This window comes from Suncus etruscus, chromosome 4 (assembly GCF_024139225.1).
Source record: "Suncus etruscus isolate mSunEtr1 chromosome 4, mSunEtr1.pri.cur, whole genome shotgun sequence".
NCBI lineage: Eukaryota > Metazoa > Chordata > Mammalia > Eulipotyphla > Soricidae > Suncus > Suncus etruscus.
Window position 1 is genome coordinate 38,342,307 of NC_064851.1, and position 20,854 is coordinate 38,363,160.

The following is a 20,854-nucleotide window of genomic DNA, read 5'->3' on the forward strand; positions in this document are numbered from 1 at the left end:
CATGGTGTTACTAAAGTCAGTATCTAAGGATTTACTAGTCTGTGGTGGGTACTAATGGTGTCTTCTGTGTTACTGTATAGGCTTCCTGAGGTTGGTAGCATACTAAGTAACATTTCTCTGATGCTATTGGGCTGGCACTGCTATAAGATACTGAGTGTCTACCACATGAGCCAGGTATAAAGTAAATTTGGTGGTTTGGCAATTTAGTAAGGTTAAGTCACAAGCTGAGTTGTTTCGGTCGGAGGATGTATAGGGTGGCATTGGGAGTAGTTAATGCAAATAGGGATCCTCCTACACCCCTTCTCTGAGAATGCCACAGAGATATTTACTAGGGTCAGACTACCTGGAAATGCTGAAGGCCATTATTTTCATTTGGAGCTTGGTGAAGGAGTCAAGTAGTTTTTCTGCTGGGAAGGCTACAAAGGTTGTTGGGGGCTGCTGGGTTTTCAGTGGTGCAGGGTGACTTGGCTCAATCCCATTTCACAAGGAAAGACTCAGTTTTCAGCCTTGTAATATAATCTCACTGAGCTCCCTCTCTTATATCATCATTTTTGAAGGATATTTTCACTTGGTTTCTAATTCCAAATTAACACTTTATTATTATTATTATTATTATTATTATTATTATTATTATTATTATTACTACTACTACTACATTATTTTCAGCATGTCACATCTGCTATTACATTTTCCAAGCTTTACTGTTCCTTCAGTGTAGATTATTTTGCTTTTCTCTCACTCCAAGTGAGATTGGACGGACCATATGTGGTGCTGGGGATTGAACCTGGGTAGTCCGTGTGCAAGGCAAGTGCCCTACCAGTTGTACTGCTGGTCTGGCCTCTTTAGTCAGATTTTTTAACTGTACAGCTACTGGTCAGAGGATTGGTTTCCCCTGGTGATAGCTCTCATTGAACAGACTCATTAAACCCCTAAGTATTTGCTAAAAAAAATTTTTGTGTATAGAATCATAATGATTGATAAGATATAAGTAAAGATACTTAAGCAAATACTAATTAACAACTTAATGCCAACCTTTAAGTTTGTTAAAATTCCTCAGCTTAAAAAATAATAATGAAACTACTCGTCTCTTACAGATATTTTTTAATTTGTTTGCATAATATAACCAATTTAATCAACATATAATGGACAATGATGCTAAGTAGGTTTTGTGTCTGGGGATAGGAATATCACTTAGACAAGGTGTCTGCTCTTATGGAGTATCCAATAAACAAATAAATTAATATTGGTAACTAATTATGTAATATCTGACTGTGGCAAGGGATCAGGGCTTATTCCTGGTTCTGCTCTCAGGAATCATGTCTGCCTGGATTAGGGAACCATATTGAATTGCTTGAATTTTTTGATGAAGTTATATTTTTTTCTTGTTTTATTTATTTATTTTATAAATAATATCTTTATTTAAGCACCATGATTACAAACATGTTTTTAGTTGGGTTTCAGTCATAAAAAGAGCAGCACCCTTCACCAGTGCTACATTCCTATCACCAATGCCCCCCATTCTGTCAGTACCTTATGTATCTTAGATATTAACCCCTTATTTGATGGGTGCTGTGTGAATAGTTTTTACCATTCTGTGGGTGACCTTTTCCCATAGTCACTGTTTCCTTTGAAGTGCAGAAGCTTCTCAGTTTAATGTAATCTCATTTGTTTATCTCTTCTTTCACTTGTTTGGACAGTGGTGTTTCCTCCTTGAAGATGTCTTTAGTTTCAATATCATGGAATGTTTTGCCTACGTTTTCTTCTATGTCCTGTATTGTTTCAGGTCTGACATCAAGGTCTTTAATTCATTTTGATTTGACCTTTGTGCATGGTGTTAGATAGAGATCTGCATTCGCTTTATTGCATGTGGCTGACCAGTTGTCCCAACACCACTTGTTGAAGAGGCTTTCATTGCTCCATTTTGTGTTTCGTGCCCCTTTGTCAAAGATTAATAGATTGTATGCCCAAGGGTCATGCTCTGATTACTCAAGTCTATCCCATTGATCTGAAGGTCTGTCTTTATTCCAGTACCATGCTGTTTTAATGATGATTACTTTTATTAATGAAATTAATTAATAAAATTAATAAAATGAAATTATTAATGCTTTTTATTAATGAAATTGTAAATACAATTTAAAGTTGGGGAAATTGATGCCTCTCATCTTCTTTTTCCTCAGGGTTGCTTTAGCTATTATTAGGTGTTTATGGCTTCAGATGAATTTTAGGAGAGTTTGAGCCACTTTTTTGAACAATGTCATGAGTATCCTTGGAGAAATTGCATTAAATTTGTACAATGCTTTCTGGAGTATTGCTATTTTAATCAAATTAATCCTCCTGATCCAGGATTAGGGTACAATGTGTCCAGGAACAATGTATCTCCATTTCCGTGTATTCTCTTTTATTTCTTGAAGCAATGTTTTATAGTATTCTTTGTATAGGTCCTTTACTTCTTTAAGTTAACTCCAAGATATTTGAGTTTCTGTGGTGTGATTGTGAATGGGGTTCTTTGATATCTATTTCTTCTGTATCATTCTTTGTGTAGAAGAAGGTCATTGATTTTTGAGTAATATTTTTTTAGCCTGCCACATTGCTATATACATATATTGTTTTTAGAAGATTTTTTCATAGAAGAATTTTCTAAGTACCTTATCATGTCATATGCAAACAGTGAGAACTTGATTTCTTTCTTTTTTATCTGGATGCCCTTGATATCTTGTTCTTGTCTGTTATGTTACTTGTTATGGCAAGTACTTCCAGTAATATATTGAATTAGAGTGGTAAAAGAGGGCAGCCTTTCTTTGTGCCAGATCATAGGGAAAAGGCTTTCACTTTTTTCTCCATTGAGTGTATTATTTGCCATGTGCTTGTAATAAATGGCTTTAACTATATTGAGAAAAATTCCTTTCATTTCCATCTTGTTGAGAGTTTTTATCATGAATGGATTTTGGGCCTTATGAAATGTTTTCTCTGTATCTATTGATACGATCATATAGTTTTTATTTTTTCATTTGTTCATATGGTGTAATATGTTGATTGATTTGCATATGTTAAATCATCCTTGCATCTGGAATGAAACCCACTTGGTCATGGAGTATGACCTTCTTGATGAGGCACTGGATCCTATTTGCTAGGATTTTGTTGAGGATCTTTGCATCTTTATTCATCAGCAATATTGGTCTGTAGCTCTCATTTTTGGTGGCATCTCTCTCTGCTTTTGGTATAAGGGTTATGTTAGCTTCATAAAAACTATTGGGAGTGTTTATGTTTCTTCAATTCTTGGAAGATCCTGAAAAGGATTGGTAATAGGTTCTTTTGAATTTTTTGAAAGAATTCATAAGTGAATCCATCTAAGCCTGGGCTTTTGTTTTTGGAAAGATTTTTGTTTACCATTTTAATTTCCTCAATAGTGTGGGTCTGTTCAGATATGCTAGATCATCTTGGTTCAACATTGGGAGGTAATAAGAGTCCAAAAAATCTATCCATTTCTTCCAGATTCTCATGTTTTATTATTTTTTTATTTTTAATTATGAGAACAAAGATGCAAAGAAAGAGGACAAGGTAAAGTTACAGTGGATGGACAATCACCCATAACATAATTCTCAGAAGTCCCCTTGCTGATATCTTAACTTTGAACTTTCAGCCAAAGAACATTAAGATAAATAAAATAGAATCCATGTACAATTAATTACTTTGTCCCTCAATTCCCCAGATTGTAACACATTATAATATGTCTTAACAACACACAAGGTAATCTAAAGCCATAAAACTTACGTAACTCCTTAAACATTAGAGACATAGTATTTTTTACATTTCCATATTATCTTAAGTTAACCTCAAATTTTAAGTGTTTTTTTTAAGGATTAGAGTCAAGCAGCACAGTAAAAACGGTGTTAGAGTGGCAATTGTTGTTTGCATAGGCCCACCAAAATATGAGGGGCATAGAAAGGAATAACCTTGGCCTAAGGTTCTCATGTTTTATGACAGAATTTCTCAATGTAGTCTCTGATTTCCCTTTGAATTTCTGTAGTACCTGTAGTAATCTGTCCATTTTAATTTCTTTTTCTATTGATTAAATTTCTCTCTTTGAAATAGGATTCCTGTATCAAAGACAGGCAAAGGATGGGTGAGGACTGAGTTGGGAGACATTGGATTTGGGAAGATTCCACTGATGAAGGGGGGTGTACTTTTTATGACTGAAACCCAACTACAAATATATTTGTAACCATGTTACCTAAATAAAGATATTACTTTTTTTTAATTTCACTATCTTCCTTTCCTTATGAGTTTTGCTAGTAATTTATTGATCTTGTTTATTTTTTCAAAGAACCGATTCTTGTTTTCACTGATCTTTTAGATTTACCATTCATTGATTTCTGCTTGAAACTTTATTATTTTTTTTTCCATCTTCCTACTTTTTGGTTCATTTTGTTGCTCACTTTCCAATTTTGTAAGATATGACATTAAGTTATTTATGTAGGCACCTTTTTCTTTCTTGATGAATGCTTTTCTTTGGACCTCTTTTGGATGGTACTTTTCAGGCATGCAGGATTTGGTTGAAGGCACTCTTTAGTTCTGGAAGTTTCTCTACAATGATGTTTTTGACTTGATTTTTCATGGGATTATGTTCCTGGGACTCTGGGACAATAATTGTCATGTTGTTTCTATTGAGTTTATTGAAAATTTTAATTTTTGTCTGTTCACATTCTTTGAGAACTTTTTCTATTATCTGATTATTTGTTTTGAGGCTCTTTTCCAACCATTGCTGTTATATGGAGTTGTATGCACTTCATCTTCCAGGTCACTGACTCTGTCTTCTGCTGCTGTTACTCTGTTGGAGAGGCTTTCTGTTGAGATTTTCATTTTGCCTCCCAAGTTTTCCAGCCCTGTTATTTCAGTTTGAAGTTTTGTTATTTCTATTCTCAGGTCCTCTTGCTTCCTATTTGCGGCACATTTAGTTCGTTACATGCTTTCTTTCAGTTCTATGAACATCTTCCATTTTTCTTTTCTCAAGTCCTTATCTGAGAGGGTAACTAGGTGCTTGGTTCTTTTCAGGTCATTGGAGCTATCGTCTTCTTTCTCTAGGCATGGTGGGGCCCTGTGTTTTTTCCCCATTGTCAGTACTGTAGCATGATGTTTTTCTACCTTATCCCACGGTAGCGTTCCTTGACTAGGAGAAGCATGTGGCTATCAGTGTGCTCCACTGGCCACTTTGGGCTTCTCTTTCTCACCTAGGTGCCTCCAAGGTGGTTCTGGATCCTAAAACCTCCAGTTCTGCCTCCCGCAGCCTTGTCTTTGACACGGTTCAGCTGCTCTGGATCCGTGCTTTGGGCTAGAAATTTGTTTTCTAGAAACTGCCAGCATATTATTATTGAAGTGTGGAGCTGTAACTGTGTAAACTGTGGGTAGTCAACAACATGTTCTTAAAAATTGCACTAATTCTTGGAAATAATAGTATTAGCAGGGAAGATGAGAGGAATGAATACTCATTTATTGTTGGTAGGAATGTCAGCAGGTTCAAACTTTTATGGAAAGTAATATGGATATTTCTCAAGAAAGTAAGAATAGAACTTCCATGACCCAAAGATACCACTTCTTGGAATCTAACACTCACCACAAACATAAACAGTAATTTGAAGGAATATATACACACCTATGTTTATTGCAGAGTTAAAGTATAATAGCCAAAGTAAAAAAAAAATAAAGATACAACTGTGGGTAAATGGATCAAGAAGCTGTGACTTCAATGGAATACTACTCATATTCTAGAAAAGATAAATCTTGAAATTTGGTGGTACATGGTTGGAACTAAGGCTATCATGATGAATGAGGCAGTCAGAAGAAAAGGGGCAGAAACAGAATGATTCCTTTCACGTGTGGTATATAAAGGAAATAACTAATGACCCAGAGCATAGAAATGAGAAACCTGGTACACAAAATTGAGTTTACAGTGGGGAGGAGTGGAGAAGAGAGGCCTTTGTGATATTGGTGAAGAAAAGAGAGATTTTGATAGTGTAATGATGTGTGCATGAAACGATAATATTGTAACTCACAGTACTTAAATAAAATGTAGTATAAAAATGCACTATTTTAAATATAATAGCACTTATACACAGTTGTGGGTTTTTTTTTTTTTTACTTTTTATTACTGGTTCTGTACCAGAAACATTTTCTTTTATTTTTATTCACTCTTTAAAATTTTCTTTAGCCACTTAAAATCTGCATATTTCACAATTTTCCTCAAATATGCTTCATATGAATTGGATTTGTATAATTCCAATAAAAATTACATTCACCTCTCTTCTCACATAAAGCAAAAGACCAAAATTAAGTTACAGTTTGAGATAATTATCAAGTCTTCTGGATGACTAGATCTCATTCTGACTGGACCAAGATGGATCAAAGATAGATAGATCAGTAGCATTATTACTCCATAGTGGCTTAAGCATGTTTAACATGATGATTAAATGATGAGCCATATATTCTCCAAATTTGTGTGGTCATTGATGAAATATACATAAAAATTTGGAGCCAGATACCCACCCTGTTTCCAGTAAGATTTTCTAGGCTTGAACTTGAGTCATTGTGCTTAGCTTGCTTTTGACCAGAGGGTGGCATTTAATCACTGCTTTTTCCTTCTTTTTTCAGGGCAAGTAACTCTGTGACAACTGACTCATCCAATACCAGCCTTGACTGTCACGGATAATGTGGGAGTGGTAGGTTTCATCTATTTTAGCAGAATAAAAAGTAAAGAAGAGGAAATCAAGAGGTTTTGTGTGTGTTATTTTAAAGATGACTCTAAGACTGGCATTTGTACAGATGGGAGGAAAAAAGGCCAAGGGAGGGGCTGGTGAATAGACTTGCCTGGGATTTGCTTAGCTAGTTAAGGGCACAGTTAAGACTCATCCTTTGACTTTTATCCCAGTGTTCTTTCTGTTTCACCACAACTAAATAGCTCTGCTTAATTTTTTCCTCTGTTTAAAAATGTTCTTGGAAGTACTGCTTATGAATGATTTGAAATGCAAAAGAACATGATGGTACAGTGTTTGAGTACAGACTAGTCAAACAAGAATTGTGCTTGAATCTCAGCTTTATCATTGACTATAATTTAGTGTTAAGCAGGAAGGCAATGAACTAGAGATGATAATGATAACACCTATCTGACAAAATGATTCTGAGATCTTTAAGTGACAATTTTAAAATCTTTATTTAAAAATCATTGCTTCTTAATAGTATTAATAATAACTAGATATTTTATTTATAATTAGGCTTTAAAATTGATAAGCATTCATATTTTTCATTCTATTTTTCTAGGTAAAATCAAGCAAATAAACATCATTAATTAAATTGCCTTCCAGTTAATAACCAAGAAAATGACTATTTTAATGCCCCAAGATCTGGAAGTTGAACACAATGGCCTATAGCAAATTTTAGTCAAAAGATTTCATAATTCTAAATATAGAAAAAGAATTATAGTCTAAGGAGAAACCCAAAATCTCTAAGCAGCTGAGTAAAAGAAAGTTCTGGAACAGAAAGAAAGCAAGATGCTATCAAATCTGTAAGCACAACTAAACCATTGGTACAAGCCAGGAATAAACAACATCACTTTCTATGAAAATAATGAAGTTATGATGAAAGCAAAAGTTATTTCTAGCCAGAAAGTCTTTTAGAATCTGAGATCCCTTAACATAGATAGATTTGTTCTGATGGAGAGTCAAGTGAGTAATAAGCCATTAAATCTTCATGGGGCCTGCCTTGATTATGCTAAAAATATACCAGCTGGTCACTAAACTCATGCACATAACCTGATTGCTATGTTAATTTTCTTTAAACAGTGATTTTCCCCCCCAAGAGTTGGGTTTTAAGACCCAATTGGGAAGTTTATTATTCACAATTAATAAAATGCGATTAGCACTTTATGGGATCTAATTGTGCATATGGGAACTTCTAGACTCAGTTGTAATAATAGAGCTTTTTAGAATGATTGTGTAGCACAAGGTATACTTACCAGAAGGACTATTAATTTTTGCCAGTCTTTATTGTTTTAACAGTCAAAAGATCAAGATATAAAAGCACAAAAAATGAAATAATCCAGAAACACTATACATAGAGAAGACAAATAATAAATAAACTCTAAAATTTAAAATGAAGAAGAAAAGCACTTAACTTATGAGGTCATTTTTGTTCTTTGCTTGTCGAAATGTTCACCAGTGAACCAGTTCCACCCATACTTTTGATGTATTTATCCCTTGTGATTTACATTTATGTCTTAAGAACTGTATTACAAACATTTTGCAAGACAACTTGACAACATTATCAAAATGCTTAATGTGATTATTATTTGATCCAATAATTTAACTTTTAGGAATTTTTTTATAGAATGTGAAATTTTTTTATTCTGTAAAATTGAAATCTTATATAGGTCTCAAGGGGGAAACTCAAGAGATTGGCAGAACAGAGGTCATTCTCCAAACAGAGGCTTGAAATAAATAAATAAATAAATAAATAAATAAATAAATAAATAAATAAATAAATACCTTTCCTTTCTCATTGATGTTGGCAAAACCTTGTTCCATTGAGGACTGTGTAATTTCCTTCTGTGCAGGATGTTAGCTAAGAGTTACCTGTAGCTTTTAGAGTACTTCACTAGACCCTGCTTATAGACTGTTAAATTTAAAATTATCAGCAGAGCAGTGAATCCCAAGGCTGCCTCACTTTGATCCCCAATACCACTTTTCTCTAACCCAGTCAAAATACTCCATTTTTAAGTTATAATATAATTATATCAGGGTTGCCCAGACAGTAGAGAATAATTTTCCTATTTGGGAGTGGTACATCATACCAAGCTGTGCTCAGGTTTTGCTTCTAGCTCTGTTCTCAAGGATAACTGTTGGTGGTGGTCAGAGGATCATATGGGGTGTTGAGGATGAAACCCAGAGCCACAGATGCAAGGCGTTACCTGTTGGACTCTCTCTAGCCCCTTAAGGTCTTGACTTTATTATATTTTTAAGGTTCCTTCATTTTCCTATATAAGGAAATACATTTTCAAATGATAGGGATTTAGATATAGATTTCTTTCGTGGCTATTATTTTATCTACCACAACTCTCAAAGGTTTATGTTTCTCATCTTAAAAAAAACAAGATCTCTAATTCCAGAGGTCCAACTTTGACAACTGTGACAGAGAAGATCTTCTAGAAACACAATGAAGGACTGTATCCTAGGTTTGTCCTAGGATCTGTCCAAAAACCAAGACCATCAATTATAGAAGACTGATTACAACCGAGATGGAACAGAACAGCTAGAACCATAAAGACAGACCCTATTCTAGGCCTCATTCTATGACTTGTGCAAATACCAAGATCTCTAGTAAGAGGCCTGATACTATCAGCCACAACTGAGTGGAAAGTTTCCTGGCACCAAAAAAATTCCTACAGGTGTGAAAAGGAAGGTGTACGGAGCCTGTAGTTATTTCCATGACAGTATGCTTCAAGGGTGGAGAAACCCTGGATCTTTTAGGCCAAGGGACTTCCCCTTCTAATCTCCCCAATATTTATGCATATATTCAATATATGCAAATGCCTATGCAAAAACCAAAAACCAAAAACCAAAAACCAAGCCTTGCTACACCAGCCCTCCTTCCTTTTTTCTTTTCTTGTATTTGTTGCTATGGTGTGTTTTTGTAGTTGCTGGTTTTGGTCTTTTGTTTAATTTTTGTTTCTTTTTGTTTTTGTCTATTTGGTTGTTGTTGATTTTTGTTTTATGTGTTTTTTTTGCTTTTATTTTTGTTATAATTTTTTCTTTTTTTTCCTTTTCTTTTTTTAAATTGATATTTCTAAACTCTAGATGGACTCCTCCCTGTTTTTTCTTTTTTTACATAATTTTTATTAAATATATTTTTATTTAAGTAACATGATCATATTTGGGTTACAGTCATAACCAGAACACCCCCTTCACCAGTGTAACATTACCCCCTTCCCCCTTCTCATCCCCTGCCTGTATTCGAGTCAGGCATTCTACTACAGTAATTTGTTTTTAAGTTCAGTAAGTTGTATTTTTTCCTTAAAGGATAAGAGTAAAAAAATATAGTAAAAGTGTGATAGTGGCAATTGCCAATGTTTGCATTGTCCAGAAAAATGGAGAAAATGGGCAAAAAATCCTTGACCTGATTACAAAAAGGCCTCACTCCAGAAGTTTATTGGCATAAGACAGACTCTGGGTTCCAGGCATACCAGTCTATCCAACTCCAGTCATTCTCAAGGTCCCTGTGAAACTTTTTCATACTTTAGCTATAGTTGGTATCAGACTTTTATATTTAAAGACTCTGGATTCTGTGCATTTCTTTCGTCAATGTTAGTCTGATGTGGAGCATCCTCTAGTTTCAGCATATCATTAAATGCAGAGCGATCTGCCCTGCATGCAGACTGTTGCTGAGTCGCCTGGGTGTTGGGAATCCTCCTTGGAGTAAGTCAATGCCAAAGCAGCGGTAGGTCTTCTCTGGTAGAGGCTTGGATCCTGGGAATGTTAAAGACAATTGTGGTTGTTTCCATAGTTCAGGTGTGTGTGGGCGATGCCCATTCTTCTGAGGCCTGAGCCAAATCATTATGCCAATGTTCAGGATAAAAGGCCTAATTACATTACCAAATTTGTGTTCCCATCTCTATTAGATAAGAACTTGTTTGCATATGTATTATTTTCCCATTTTAATATGCCTATGCAAAAGAGAAGCAATGCCACAAGATATTGTTGGTGCATCTAGGGCCAACAAATAAAGTCCATTTCCCGTAACTTGGTATAAACGTGAAATCTATACAGAGTTACTCTTCTACCAGTATTGCTTATAAAACAGATCTCACAGGGGGAAAATCAAACAACCAAATAACTAATCTAGTGGGCAAAATTGTCACTATATGAGGATATTTGAAAAGAGTTATAGATGTTAAGGGAATATATCTGAGATATACAAAAGAGATGCATGTGACCCTTTTATATTTTAAAAAGAAAAAAAAAGAAAGAAAACAAGGGTATTTGAAGACAACAGGTGATAGTTGAGTTTGAGACATGTTTTGCAGTATTACGGAACCCTATATTGTCCTTGAACTAGGGGTTATGCTGAAGCTGATTCCCATATCATGCAACAGTCCATAGTTTGCTGGGGGCATGAGGGGCCACCAAGCATGGGTCAACAGGCATGTTGGTTGTAGTTATTTGTATAGGCATGAGCTGGGGACCGAGAGGGTGTCATTCAATGAGGAGCTGGATGGTGGTGTTGGGGCAGAAGGCCAGTCTTGGTGTCTACCCAATTAGGAACTGAGGATAAGGAGGTTTGAATAAGGGGAAGATAATGGTTCAGGGTTTGGGTATGAGGAGGTAGGAGAGACAAAGGGGTGAGGGGAGAGGCAATACATAAAAGACTAGACAATAAAGGTCAATTTGAGTGTTTTATCAGAATCTTGGGCATCCTGATTCTATTCCTAGGAACAGTCTAGGATCAGGAATGTTTTTGGATAATGCTTAAAAAGTATATTTGTTTTCAAAAATAGTATTACTAGCAAACAAAACAGGGGGTCCAATATACATAGGGGAGGGGTTTCCCTCCTCCGCCCACCCCCCAGGGCCTGAGTTGCCAGGGCCGGCCATGAAGACCCGCCTGGCATGGGGGGTCCCAGTCTCCTGGACCAAGTGTTCAGTCCAGGAGATCTGTGGCCCGCTGTCCGACCAGCTACCCTAACATACCAGAAACAAAGAGGGACGGCTTTCCTGGCATGTGCACTCTGCTGGGTCCAACTCTCCTCCCTGTTTTTCTGTTTGTTGGTTTTGTTGTTTATATTTTTGTTTTAGTTATTTTCTTTTTCATCTTCTTTTCTGTTTTTCCAAACAGAACAACATAACTTGAATCATCTTGTTATTGAGGGGAATAAATGGATGGTACCAGAATCAAACAGTCATATAAAAATTGACTAGAATTAAAAATAAAATTGAGAATACTATAGACAATAGTAAACTTCAGATTATTATCTATTAAAAGCATTAGAATACTTTTTTAGAGTTTGATACAATTTCCTAATTGACCAATACAGGAAAATCTATTTTAAATAATTCATTTAATGCCATCAAGCTGTTGGAGTGTTGAGTTAAATTCATCTTTCTGTCTTCAGACTAATGAGTGAAAAATTTAACAGAAATTGTACTGACAGGGTGGTGCATGTAGTTACTATGACCGCTAGAAATTTGAATTATTAGACTTGTTTAAAATACAGAAGATGCCTTGAAACCCATCTGATGGTTCCCTTGTCCTGTTTCCTATACCTCTACATCATCAATCCCCAATAGTACCTGTTGTTCAAAATATGGTCTCATTTTTTACTCAAGTACTGAGCTGGCTCACCATGATGCTTTCCCCATAGACTGAAAGTGAATTAATTATCTTTCTCTCTTTTATCTCTCTACCTCTCTCATTCTTTCTCTCTCCCCCTCCCTCCTCTGCTAATCTGGAGATTGCCTCACATGCATGACAGAGACAATGTCATATCTCTGAATTGTAAGTGGGATCATACACTACAAGTTAGGGAAAACAGCCCCAAAAGATTCCAGTGATACTTTCCCCCTCAGTCCCACATGTAAAATGTTTCACAGCACTACCCAGTCACTGACTCTGCTGATTAGCAAATTTATGCTCCTATGTGTACTCAGCTCAAAGGCTCTGCTGGTCTCTTGTCTGTGAATCTATTTTGCTGACCTCAACGATGGCTTATAGTCTCTGTCATAACCTTGCTTTGTTTTCATAAACTTCCATGTAAACTTGCCTTGTTTAATAATAATTCCTTATTTAACTCTCTCTCACTCTTTCTTATATACCTTACAGAGAGACTATGCCTTCAATATCTTTATATCACTAGTAAATAAAAGCATCTGGAACATTCTAGGCACACTGTGAATGAATTAATGTCTAGTCAATATATCAGTATTACCATTAGTACAAGCTAACAAGATTCCCCACTTAATTTGATAAGCAAGCCCTCCATTTTCATTCCAGTTCAATGTCATAGCAAAGAAAAACCTTTCCTTAATTCTATCATATAGCATTGTTTCATAAATTTTTGCAATTCCTTCAAAATTAAAATCTGAAGAAGATTTCTTTTCTTAATCAAATTAAAGATTGGCTATTGGAAAAAATATATTCTACAAACATTAGAAAGAGTTGTCTAGCAAGTATATCTCTATAACTAATTATATGGTTAAATAATTTCAAAAATAGTATTCATAAAATTGACCACAAATCAGTAAGGATGATAAGGTGAATCTTTAAAAAAGCCCATGCTATTGCTATCTAATCCTTCTAACCACCATACAGCTGATTTATTCTAAATAGATAAGTAAAAACTTTAGAAATAATAGTAAAAATATTTGTTACAGAAACAAGAAACTCAAGTTCTAGTCTTGCTTAAATGATAGACCCTTCAGGAATGATCCCTTAGCACAAAGATGGTATAAACTCTGGGTTATGTCCCCCAAACAAACAATCAAACAAAACAAAAACAGAAGCATGGTTATCCAAGTATCTGAGATTGGAGAGGTAGAGCACTGCCTTACACCAAGACAACAAGGGCTCAATACCCAGTAACCTATATGATTTCAGAAGCTCTGCCAGGAGTGATCCCTGGCATAGCCAGACATATCTCCCCCCAAATTTTGAGAACAAATATTTGCCACTGGATATATTACATATTTGTCTCACATAATTAACACAGCAAGAACACTGAGGAGAAAAATAAAAGGAAGTTCAAGTTATTTTTTCCAGTCATAATATTTTTAGTTTTTTTTAATTCCTCATCATGACAGTTGATTATTTTAGCCTTGGTGATATACATAGGAACATACAAACGAAACCAATATATCCAAACAAAAAATTTGGAATAATTTGGAGTAAATTAGAAATCAATCCTGGGACTCTTGATGCCATAAGGGGTGCCAGGAATCTAATCCATGTCTGGTGTGGTCAGGACAAATACCCTAGCCACTGTACTATCCTTCAGCCCCAACATACACAATAACTTCTATAATTATTGTGATATACTAATAAGCATTATTCTGCTTCCTCTATTATCATTTTCACTCTTTGTTTATTTGCTTGTTTTGGAGCCGTACTTAGACACTGCACTCATAATTATTCTTGGCTTTGCTGAGGAACATATGATGCACAGGATCAAACCTGGGTCAGTTGCTTGCAAGGCAAGCTCCTTATTAGGTTGAACTATCTTACCAGTCCCCTAATTCCCCTCTTTACATGGGAACATTTAGGGGAAAAAGTACAACCTAGAGCTCAAGTATTGAGCAATAGCATCTTAGCTAGACATTTGCTTTCAGTTTAGGGAGATGTATGTCATCAAACCATAACTCATCCAATAAATTCCAACCTAGATCTGGCTGTAGCTTGGTATCTGGCAAGAGCCTCACTTGCAGAAAAAGATTTATACTCATTGTGCCTCTGTATCTTGCCTTTAAAATAGATTGTGGCAAGAATTAAATAAGCAAATGTATGTTGTGGAGCACTCAGAATAGAACAAATCACAAATCAAATGGCCATAAATATTAGTCATAATTATTTTACTCCAGCTATGGAAAGTAGAATGAACCTAGCTGGTATTATTTAGGTAATCAGCACAATATTTATACAACCTGAACTCAATGACCAACATTGTTTAATGTCATTGTACATCAAAAATAGATGCAAGTTAACCTTAAAAACACAACTAATGAATTTTGGAAACTTTTAAAAAATGTCATGATGAATTTTTTGTTGATATTCTATTTATTAAACATTTAGAATCTCCATTCTTACTGTCTGCTCAATGTCAGGCCTGAAGATACAAAGATACCCTGAAAGACTAACAATTCATGTAATACATGTTTACCAAGAACTGACAAAATTTCTACTAAGAATAAAATGATGTCTCCCCCCACCATCAGAAGTTCTCTTAAATGCCACCCAGAGGCAGAGGTAATAAGATGGAATGCTTTCATTATATCAGTTGTTGTCCTTCTATTTATCTCAGAGTGCTGTGGGAGTTTATAAGACAGAGAAAAGGATCCCTGCTGTAGTGTTCAATAGATTTAAGCAAGATCTTGGGAAATACTTTACTTTTGAAGCATTTTGTTTGCAATACAGTTATATAAAAGAGCATGCTCAATGACTTTCTAAAGATGCTTCTTGATCAAAAGCTATCTTAATAGAAAAGTTCAATAAAATGGTATGATATTTCTATAAATTTCAGTCTAACAGCAAACCAAAATTACTATCAACTTACTGTCAAATAAAACTACTACTGCTTCTACTGCTGCTGCTGCCACTACTATTGTTACTGAAAAATAGAATGACAATTAAGATCTAGCTTTCACTCAACAGTTAACACGGTGCATTTTTCAAATCTGAGAGCCATCTTGTTGCTTTGTTCCAATTCCATTTTCCCTTGAATATCCCTTCTTTCACACAAGTCACTGGAAATCCTGTTTGCAGCACATTCTGAGATGCTGTTCCCAATTATTGGTTGTGTAATTTATTGATAAAACAAAGCCAAAGATGAGTAAGGAAAGTCTAATTAGAAAAGCAGCACTCAATGTCCCAATAAAGAAAATTCCAGGACTTCAAAAAATAGAAAATACGTGATGCATAGTTTGAGGCCTTTGTCACTGAAGAAAATCATCTCAGTACTCAATAAACCAGAAAACAGATTAAACAGATGGGGAAATGTTATCAGTAGCAGAGAATGGACAGCAATAGGGAAATAGAAATATTTAGACCTAAAATGACTCTACTATACAATAAAAATGCCTATTGTGTGCTGAAATAAATTTTATAGAAAACCTGTATGAAATCATCCATGAAAAATGTTTATATCAGATTATGGATTGAAAAGTGACTAAGTTAAATTAATAATTTAGAAGATTGTTTTTTTTAACGAACTGATTATTTGAGAGAATCAACCCAATCAATTTTAGGCAGGAAGTGGATGGAATTTTATTCTGATGAATGCTTCTAAAATATACAGAAAAAAATTTTTAAAGAAAGAAACCACCCCAAACAACACATGGGTCTACTTATTCTCTGTCTACACACCTCTGAACTTGTTCTATTGTCAGTTCAGTTCTATTGTCTTCTCTTAGGTCAGATAACAGTATCTATATTTTTTCTTTATAGGAAAAATAACAAAGACTACATAGTTGAAACACTTCAAAAATTATAGAAACAAAATCTCATTTTAGGGTGTTAATGAATTTCTAAATAATCTTTACAAGATTAGTTTCTCTGTTTTCTAACTATTATTCATTGTGTTATAGATAAAAGAATAATCTTTCTCTTTTTTCTCTCTTTGTCTCTCTCTTTCCACACACACACACACACACACACACACACACACACACACACACACACACACATACAAATTCATATTCTTGAGTATGGAAATATGGGCAGGAGTTTGATCAAGAGGACTTTACATCTTTAAGAAACAGATAATGGAAGACAAGAAAATACAGCTTCTAAATGATGACATAGTAAGTTGCTATTTATAGCTCATCTTCTCTTTACTGATGTGAACTAGAGGCCTTTCCCTGCCAGAGAATTATTTTAGGGAATGAGCTTTCTGGTGAGCTCACAGCTTAATACTGCCTGTATCATAAGCTTGAGTTAGCAGTGTACAATGTCATGCAGAATACACTAATTTTAGTCATCTATGAGTTCCTTGAAAACAATCCATGGTGACTTGCTCAAAAGTCAGAATGAATTTGCTATCGCTGCTTCATTTCCTGTTCCCAAGTAGAAACTAAGGTTATTTTTAGGTGATGACATCTTATGGATTTATCGGTGAACTTGGTTTCAGAGCTGGAAACTAAGCTCTAAAAAAGCCTGTCATACTCATAATCGCGCACATTTGAGGAATATATTTTTAAAAATTGTATAGTAATAATATCTAGATACAATAGAGACAAGGGCCAGGAGACCAGTTCACAGTAGGAGGCTTGCCACAAAGAGCAGGGAAGAGCAGTTAGGGCAGAGAAGGAACCACTATGGCAATGATAGTTGGAGGCACTCTGGATAAGAACTGAGTGCTGAAATGAGATAAAGTGATATGCATGATACCCTTTTAATAATTTGCAAAACACAGTGTCTAAATGGAAAAATAAGAGCGAAAAATAAGAGAGAGAAAGAGAAAAATGTCTGTCCTACAGGCATTAGGGGAGAAGGTAAGGGGAAGGGAGGGAGGGAAACTGGGGATACTGGTAAAGGGTGTTGTGACTATATAACTATTGTGACTATATAACTGAAATTCAATCATGAACAACTTTGTGAATGTGAAAAGAAAACCAATTGCATTATAAGCAACTTTGTAAAGCATATTGTTTAAATAAAATCATAAAAGAAATACATAAAAATAAAAAGCCTGTCATGATTCCAAAATCACAAGGTCTCTGGTTAAATGAGAAAAGTGACTAACCAATATGGCAACAAAAGACATAAAAGTGTAGGTATACTATATAGACTAAAGGACAAATAGCTGTAACTTTCATTTTAGCAGAACTTGCACTGAGAGACAACCTATAGCTTCAAAGAGGGAGAGATGAGGGGAGAAATATTCTTAGCTCCAAAGCTAATAGCTTTCCTTTTAACTCCCCAAGTTACATTTCTCTAGTGGTCACTCACATGTTGACTATTAAGCACCTCTAACTTGTTCAGTATTTTATGAGTCACAGGGGACTCATAACTAGAAAAATCCCTCAGCATCAGGTGTGTTATCCTGGTCTTTAACACAGCCCAAAACTTATATTCATGAAATGTTCATTCTAGAACCTTAAACTAGGTTTTCGATTTTCTGAGAGAGATACTGTGATGAGCTATTTACAGGAGGAAGGGCTGAATTATAAAGTAAATGTAAAGAGATTTCTAGGCAAATCAGTTTCCTGAGGTTTTCAGTGACTATCCCATCAATCAGAAAGAATGTGAAGGAGTCATCCTTGTGTGAGAGGTATTTCTTAATGTGTGACTTCTTCCTTTCTAAAGTTTTAATTCCTATAATGTTTGATATCAACCCGTCCTGGTCTAAAAAAAAAACTTAGTAAGTGCCCAGAATACAAGAGCCACCCACTGAGTGGGAGAAACTATTCACCCAATACCCATCAGATAAGGGGTTAATATCCAAAATATATAAGGCACTGCCAACTTTACAAGAAAAAAAAATCTAGCCCCATCAAAAAATGGGGAGAAGAAATGAACAGACACTTTAACAAAAAATGGCTAAAAGGCACATGAAAAAATGCTCCACATCACTAATCATCAAATCAAAACAACAATGAGATACCATCTCATGCCACAGAGATTGGCACACATCAGAAAGAATGAGAGCAAGCAGTGCTGGAGAGCATGTGGAGAAAAAGGAACTCTTATTCACTTCTGGTGGGAATGCCATCTGGTCCAACCTTTGTGGAAAGCAATATGGAGATTTCTCCAAAAGCTGGAAGTTGCGCTCCCATACGATCCAGCTATACCACTCCTAGGGAAATACCCTAGGAACACAAAAATACAATACAAAAATCCCTTTCTCACACCTATATTCATTGCAGCATTGTTTACAATAACCAGACTCTGGAAACAGCCTAGATGCCCCTCAATAGATGAATGGTTAAAGAAACTATGGTACATATACACAATGGAATATTATGCAGCCATCAGAAGAGATGAAGTCATAAAATTTTCTTATACATGGATGTATATAGAATCTATTATGCTGAGTGAAATAAGTCAGAGGGAGAAAGATAAACACAGAATGGTCTCACTCATCTATGAGTTTTGAGAAAAATGAAAAATATTTGTGTAATGATTCTCAAAGACAAATAGAGGAGGACTGAAGGGCCCAGCTCCTGATATGAAGCTCACCACAGGGATTGGTTAGTGCAGTCACAGAAATAATTACACTGAGAACTATCATAACAAAATGTGACTGAATGAGGGAAGTAGAAAGCCTGTGTAGAGTACAGGCCTGTGTGGGGTGGGGAGGAAGGACACTTGGGCTATTGGTCATGGGAATGTTGCACTGGTGAAGGATTTTTGTATGTATATATACATATAAATCAAAAAAAGAAAAGAAAAGATAAGGCCTCCCAATTCTTACCACACACTGTGTTCTTTACACTGACTGTATAGAAAGAGGAGGTACAGTAAATGCACCCCATATACACCTCAACTCAGGCCCTTTGCCTGGTCTGTATTGTGAATTGGGGGACAAAAAAACTTAGTAAATCTCAGTTGAAGAATGTTTAAAGCAAAGGGAGAAGGATATGGAAGGAGGGAGCTTGACAGTCCAAGTGGGATATATATATATATATATATATATATATATATATATATATATATATATATATATATATATATATATATATCAATAGGAGAAAAGAGAAATTGCATGTTCTGTGATTATCTTGAGAAAAAACTACTGAGAATGCCAGTGTAGGATTTCTATTTCTTGAATTCATTAAAAATAGCTCTGAGAGGGGCTGGAGTGATAGCACAATGGTAGGGCATTTACTTTTCACACAGCTGACCTGGGTTCCATCCCTGGCATCCCATATGGCCTTCGGTGCTTGCCAGGAGAGATTTCTGAGGGCAGACCCAGGAGTAAGACCCTGAGCTGAGTGCTACTGGGTGTGCCCCCACCTCAAAAAAAAAAAAAAAGCTCTGAGATGGCTGGAGCAGTAGGGTGCTTGCTTTCCTTGTACACCGGCTACCCTGGTTTAATCCTTGGCATCACATATGGTCCCCTGAACCCCACCAGGAGTGACCCTGAACATGGAGCCAGAAATAAACCCTGAACACAGCTGTGTATGGCCCCTCAAACAGAACAAACAAAACTCAGACTTAGATTGGGACTTGGGAGTAAAACTGCCATATGAAATTTTATTTAACTACATCTTTCCAAAGAAAACATGCATTCTACTAAGATATATAACCTATGTGTAGTTTCACCGGTGATCTGAAGCTCAGCTCCACTAAGTGATTCTTCTTTATCAAGAATCCTCATCAATGTCTTCATCTACCTTGTACCATCTCCATCAAAATCAAGTTTGATGAACTTCTGGTTGAGTAAAACTGATCTTTTATAACAGGGAAACAAACCCACTGCCACCACTACCTCTCCCTCTGGCCCATCTGCCAGTTCAAGCCATGTAGAGATGTGTCTGTGAGTTACAGAGGCAGCACTTTCACAGGATCCTGAGAGCTTAATCTTTTGAGGAATGTTGTGTTAAGGAATGTCTGGAATGTCTTTAGCTTAAAGATTCCTTGGAAGCCTATATTTTCCATGATAAAGAATGGGCTAAGCAGTGTTTCAATGTTCAGCAAGACTGATTCAGATCAGAGACTTCATTAGATATCATTATGATGAGGATAAGATCATCTCTTCTCAACCATTAAAAGTAATTTATTTCAGTATCATTGGATTCCAAACCAGATCACAGTTTTGTTTTTTTATCCCCCAAACCAATAAGAGGGTAGACACTAAAAACCCGTGAGTTTCTATGCTTAAAAAACTTTATTGAGGTAAAATTAGTTTACAAAAATATAAATATTTATACATACACACAGATTCTAATAGGATAATCCTATCATACCAAGTGCCAAAATTCATCCATAACTGTCCATAGTAAAATTCACTTCCATTCATTGCATTTTTTTAAAATTTAGGATTTTAGTTATATAGGAATGGGAATGATGTGAAAATATCATAACTGAACTTTTGCTTTCACATTATTAACAATGACTATTCAGGGGTCCTCAAAATTTATAAACAGGGGGCCAGTTCACTGTC

The 20,854-nt window shown here is 35.5% G+C and overlaps 1 non-coding gene across 1 annotated transcript; it reads left to right on the top strand.

Moving 5' to 3' along the window:
* Window positions 1-19,145: 19,145 nt before the first annotated feature.
* On the top strand, window positions 19,146-19,278 carry LOC126007784 (small nucleolar RNA SNORA51). The gene has a single exon (XR_007495268.1). It is a non-coding gene; the product is annotated as a small nucleolar RNA SNORA51 (small nucleolar RNA).
* The last annotated feature ends 1,576 nt before the right edge of the window (window positions 19,279-20,854 follow it).